The sequence below is a fragment of the Phragmites australis genome, chromosome 5, assembly GCF_958298935.1.
Source record: "Phragmites australis chromosome 5, lpPhrAust1.1, whole genome shotgun sequence".
NCBI lineage: Eukaryota > Viridiplantae > Streptophyta > Magnoliopsida > Poales > Poaceae > Phragmites > Phragmites australis.
The window spans coordinates 41,182,601-41,189,050 of NC_084925.1; positions in this window are offsets into that span (position 1 = coordinate 41,182,601).

The following is a 6,450-nucleotide window of genomic DNA, read 5'->3' on the forward strand; positions in this document are numbered from 1 at the left end:
TTCCTATCTTCTACTCTTCTTTTTCTCTCTCTGGACCCGCTGTCAGCCTCTGTAAACAGTGTTGCACTGGATGGAGTATCTGCTGGAGTGCAATTTCTAGTGGTACAGTACTTTGCGGAGTACTGTAGCACTGCGGAGTACTGTAGCACTGGATACAGATGCTGTTGGGGTTGGCCTTACGCCGTATTCATCTCATACCACCAGTGCGTTCCACAACACCTGATAAATACATAATTCTAGCGCATATACATGATCTTTTATGCACTCGTCTTTAAATTTAGAGAACCTTTACAGTACACCATGATACTAGATGATGGAGAGTATTATTGTTGTGATCTAACCGTCCATTTTAGTAGGTATTATTGTAATTATCTTAATACCCTTAGGGGTAATTACGTCATTGACTGACTGGACTTCGGACATTCGTCACCCATCATCGACCGACCGACAGAAGGTAGAAACCCTAATAAATGAAATGAACAGAATAAGTAAAAGCTTATCCGAAGAATAAACTAACATTTTGATCTTCCCTAATTAAACATATAATTTACAAGTTTATAATAGTTTTTTTTTCCAATCCTATCCTTATGATACCTATGATACTCTTTAATGATACCTATGATACTGATGGGCGATAGAGTATCATTGGATCAATCTAAACCACCGGATGAAGAAAATGGACGGTATACACTCATTTAGGTGTACTGTAAAAGTCCTCTAAATTTAATTCAACTATAGTTCTAATATCATTTGTTACAAAAATTAGTCATCAATTAAAATAACAAATCGATCTACTGAGATGATACATACGATCACATATGATACTAGAGAGGCAGAGACACAGTGTCTGATAACGAAATTCAACCAAAATCTACATCTCCGAAGTATAATTACGGTCGGTCTTCTCCAACTAACAACACCAACCACTTATATGGGTTTTTGATAGAACTATCGCCCTTTACAAACCTATCGATATACCGTCATAATTAAAAATAGTGACTCTCTCTTTTATATACTAAGTTCCCATCATATATCACTAATATAACTATAAAATCTATACACGTAACTAAATTTGTACCATTATTTGACAAATATCTACAAAAAGCCCTACAGCGATGTGTTCGTGTTCGTGAGAACGTGACCAAAGCACGCAGTCAAGCTCCATTTGGAGAAGGGACTGGCTACTTGTTTGTGTGCATGGTCATGCCGTCTTTAGTAGTATCATCCCGTTCTTGTTCGGGTGCGTTCGATCTCTGCATCGCCATTGCTGTACGAGCACCAACACTATGCATTGGCATCGCCTGAGCGCCACAACGGGGATCGAGAGTTCGATGATGCTTTCTGATATAAGTGATCTGTGATGTGGACTGTTGGTCATTGTTTTGACTTTTTTACTCTAGTTTTTATATTTTTTTATTTCTCTTCTGGATAATTTGTTATATGATATTTGTACTATATTATTTTATTTTTAATAGAAGCAGTCCTGTAAAGAAAAAAAAGAGTTTGAGACCCCCGCGGCGGCGACGCTGAGCCGCTCCCGACCGGGAAGTAGAGCACGGTTCGTGGGCAAGCGAGGGCGAACAGGCAGGCACGAGCGCCGTTGCGCTTGCGCGTGGAGGCCGAGGCCGCGGCCCGCTGCGGGTGGCCGGCCGGGAAACCAAACAACTACAAGGGAGAATCCCATAAAAAATCCTATATATTTGCTGGCGCCATAGATACCCAAAATCCCATAAAAAATCATGGAGAAGGATGATAGATCTAGTAATCATCCTATAAAATTCTAGACTCTAGTACTATCCATAGACAGAGAAATTAAAAAGAGAAATTTGTAGCAGGGATGATCGCAAAATCATATACCGACCAGGCCCTAAACCATGAAAGACCCCAATAGACCCCAATAGCTGCTGCCATAGATTCGCTAAAATCCAAGACAAATTCGATGATTGGGGTTGTGGATCGAAGAAACATCACACGAAATTACAGGATCTAATTCTATCTCTGGAGGGAGAAACGAAAAAGAGAGTTTTCTGCTCAGGGTGGTCTTTAAATCGAATACCGATCAGGCCAGACACCACGAGCGATCCCCAGCGGGCTCTACAGACTCGCAAAAATCCTGAAAAAAACTCATGTCGGGAGTTCATGGATCGAAGCAACATCATACATATTTTCAAGTACCATCTATAGACAAAGAAACAAAAAAGAGAGAAATATGTCCTTTTGAAAAAAAGAGAGACATGTCTGCCTGGGGTGGTCGGTAAATCAGGTAACGACCAGGCCAGTCACCACGGGCGATCTCCAATTGCTGGCTCTACAGATCCACAAAAATTCCAGGGAAATTCATGGAGTGTGGTTTTGCATCCAAGCAATACCAAAGAAAATTACAGGCTCTAACGCAATCTCTAGAGGGAGAGATGAAGAGGAGACTTCTTGACAACGGGTGGTTGGTAAATCAAATACCGATCAGCGGCGGAGATTTACGTGAAACCTGCGGCTCGTGAGGAGGATGCTGGGCAAGCTCGCGCAGCTTGGATACGTGTTCGTGGGCATGAAGCTAGCAGATCCACAGACCACAACGACTTCAATGAACGACAATACCATGGAGTACGGGTGTGCGGCGGCCAAGTACAGAGGCATGCCGCGGCCAGGCCGCTCTTATTAGTTCCAAACTAGAGAGCTGTAACGAGATCACGGCTATTGATAGCGTAGAAGAACCAAACACGCGGGACTTAAGTTATTGTCAGCATCGCGGCACGTCCAACACATTCACAATACCGCCCCCGATTAATTAGGTTGCTAAAAGTACGGTTCTTCAAATCTTGTAAGTGTAACCTTACATGAAGAAGACTTTTACGGTACACCTAAATGAGTGCATACCGTCCATTTTCTTCATCCGGTGATTTAGATTGACCCAATGATACTCTATCGCCCACCAGTATCATAGGTATCATTAAAGAATATCATGGGTATCATAAGGGTAGGATTGGAAACAAAAAAACCATAATAAACTTGTAAATTATATGTTTAATTAGGGAAGATTAAAATGTTAGTTTATTCCTCGGATAAACTTTCACTTATTCTGTTCATTTTATTTATTAGGGTTTCCACCCTCCGTCGGCTGGTATGGGTGACGAAGGTCCGAAGTCCGGTCAGTCAATGACGTAATTACCCCTAAGAGTACCAAGATAATTACAATAATACCTACTAAAATGGACGGTTAGATCACAACAATAATATTTTCCACTATTTAGTATCATGGTATACTGTAAAGGTTCTCTATATGAACTGTGGCACATCACGTTTTCTTTGGCGTGACAACCAAGATGGCATATTGACATGACTGTGTGATAAAAAAAGGTTACTTCATGAAATATAGTTTGGAAGGGGTTAATGTTAAAATAAAAGGGTTAAAATAAAGAAAAAACGGATACGTGCAGACAAAGCTTGGAGATTTGTCTCCTTGCACCGCAGCTATTTCAGATTCCGCCAGTGTTGTAATTAAACTGGGTCTTGTTATTCGTCACATTCTCTGGTGTCGTCGTTCCACGTTCTTGAGAAACATCAGACCACCGGCGAGAATCGATGCTGCGCCGAGCCGAGAGGTCGAGGGGTCGGGCACTCGGGCTCACAGCCACGCTGCTAAAAATTGAAGCTTCCTCGCTGGTTGAGCGCATGATTTCTAGCTCCTTTCTCGGTGTGGTTCTCTGTCCAGCTCCGGCAAGGTGGTGCCATGTCTGGTTGGATGGTTCGGCGATGAAACAAAAGATGAGAACCTCTTAGGGACTGTGTTGTAATTCTGATGTTTTACAGGGGCTCCTTTGTAACTGGTGATTTGTAATGTTCATGTTTCATCAATGAGATACAGACCCGGTTCTTAAAAAAAAAAGTTTATTTACACTGTTGACTAGAAATGTAAAAAAAGGAAAAACATGGGGCTCTAAGAATTTGCCGGCTTACTTGCATTATGTCATTATAACATTGTGTCTTGTGAGGTTTTAAGACACTATCAAGATAATCGCAATAAAGAGATTTGGAGTCAGGGATGTTATCGTCACCATGCTCTTCCATGTTTTCTGCCTCTGAATTTTTCACTTCCTGTAATAAGTGTCATATGTTAGTAATCACCCAACAAAATGTCACTGAAGTGTATGATTCCTTCAAACCCACAGGATAGTCTTCACTGTCTGATAGCTCATCAAGATCGGCCAAGAAAGAATCACGCAGCAAGACTAGCCTGAAAAATGTCATCAGTTCGCAACTTGTAAGCTTGTCGATCATCATAGTACTAAAAGGAAAAATTTAGGAGTATAGAGTATTATCAAATACTGACTGTGAATGCACGAAGATTGACATGTCAACCATGACAGTGTAACAAATTAATATTAAACTGGATGTATTTAACAAATCTCATAACATGAGCGGTCCTTCAATCCAACTATGGTACCACGGTGACAAAGCATATGGTGCACAAGAGATGAAGACAATGATAATGTCTCTGATGGTATTGCACATTCTACAGGGCAAACAGTTACATGAGGCTCGATTTATTTCCACGGTGTAAAACATGAACAATCGCAAACAATCGCCTTAATCCAAAAGGGAAACAAAGGGTTTAGGCTTCTAATTCAGCAACACACGTTGTTCGGGGTTACAAAATGTCTCTGCTGGTATTCAAAATGCGCAAGCGCAGTCTAACAGAAACTAACCGCGTCACCGGCAAGGAGGAACAGCAACTAACCCTCGATGTGATTCAACAAGTGCTCAGACGAACTCACCATGACGCGATGGCGCGCCTCCCCGGCGGCGGCGAGAGCGGCGCAGATAACCGCGGCTAGGCCACCCCACGCCGCCACGACTCCGGCTAACACAAGTTGTTCGTGGTTCGAAACATTCGATTTGGTACGCGTGGCGCGGTGCCGTACGCGTATTTATCTGATTCTACGTACGATGTACTGTATTACTAGGTCGGTATGGGTACGAAAAGGGCTGAGAAGACACAGGGCCGTGTCCGCGTGAGTGAGGCTGGGCCATCGGCGCGTGCGCGGCTCACGGGAAAAAGAGATGGACGCGGGCGTCGTTTCGTTGCGCGTACGCATGGATGGCCCAGCCCGTGCGCGAGGCCGCGACAGGGAGTTGAATCGGCCGTCGGCGCGCGCGCGCCAATGCGCCATGTGCTGCGCCCCGGCACGACGGCAAGAAAGGGGAGCGCGCGACCGCGTCGGTGCGGGTAGTGGTCCGACAGGAAAGAAGATATGGCCGCAGCGCATGGCACGGGGGCAGCGCGCGCATCACCCTTGCCTTGACTAACAAACCACCAAACTGAAGGATGGGGTCGAGCCAGCCCGTCAATTCAATCGACCTCCCCCGTCGCGGCAGGACCGTCGAACCTCTCGCTTTCTCAAGAAAATGACGGGACGATCGATTAGGATGTAGGCGCTAGGCAGCAGCTTTGACAATCGACTGCTTCCTCGCTAGCTACAATTCGGCAACCGAAGTGATCCATTCCAACTTGTTCTCCTCCTCACGCATCCTTGCGGTTCGTGTTCATAGCGTGCCGTACTCGCAAGCAGCTCATCTTAATTTGTTTTGTTTAGCTTCGGAGCGGGCAACAGAAAGTCCTGGACTGCCATTAAGCCAACCCGACTGAGTCCATGCATGATTGTTCTATCAGAGGCTTGGGGGATAAGATGGAAAGGCACAACGATTTCGGGGAGGCACCAGGGTCTAGAGTCTAGACCCATGCCCAATGATTCCCGACGTGTCAGCTCACTGTTCTGGTGCCTCTCCGACAGGCAACCAATTCAAGCGTTTTGGGACTGTTGGCAGCAGCGTTCACGCTTGGTTTCCAAGAATCGAGATCATATACTTGCAGTGATCTGAAAACTATTCGCGGTTCCACGCGCCGTATAGTAGTCTTTTCTTTTTTTTGCGCCGTATATTAGTCTGATGCTATAGTGTGTGTAGATTTTGATGCCTCTTGACATTGATTGATGATCATGAAACGAGACTATCACACGATAATGATGCTGAATATCGTTTTATGATTAACGTGCTGGGGATGCATTCGATCTCGCCGTACTTTTTTTGCCGGTTGGAGAACCGTACCTGGCGCTATCAACTTATGACTAGAGCGAGGGTCGCTTCTCATTTGGGTCGATATTGATCCCCTAGCTGAATCGAGTTTAATATAATCCAGTAGCGAATTGACGACCTGGATCTCACAGTCGAAGCCAAGCCTTAACACTGTTTATCTATCTCACATTCGAAGCCAAGCCTTAACACAGCTTAATATAATTCAGTAGCGAATTGACGACCTGAATCGAGCTTAATATATACAGTTTACCTATCCCAGTGGCGAATTGCTATTCAGGTGGCTTAGCTTTCCGCGGAAGGCAAGTTAGGGAGCGGTCCTGTCCTTAACACAGTTTAATGGGAACAGCTTAGCTACCAACC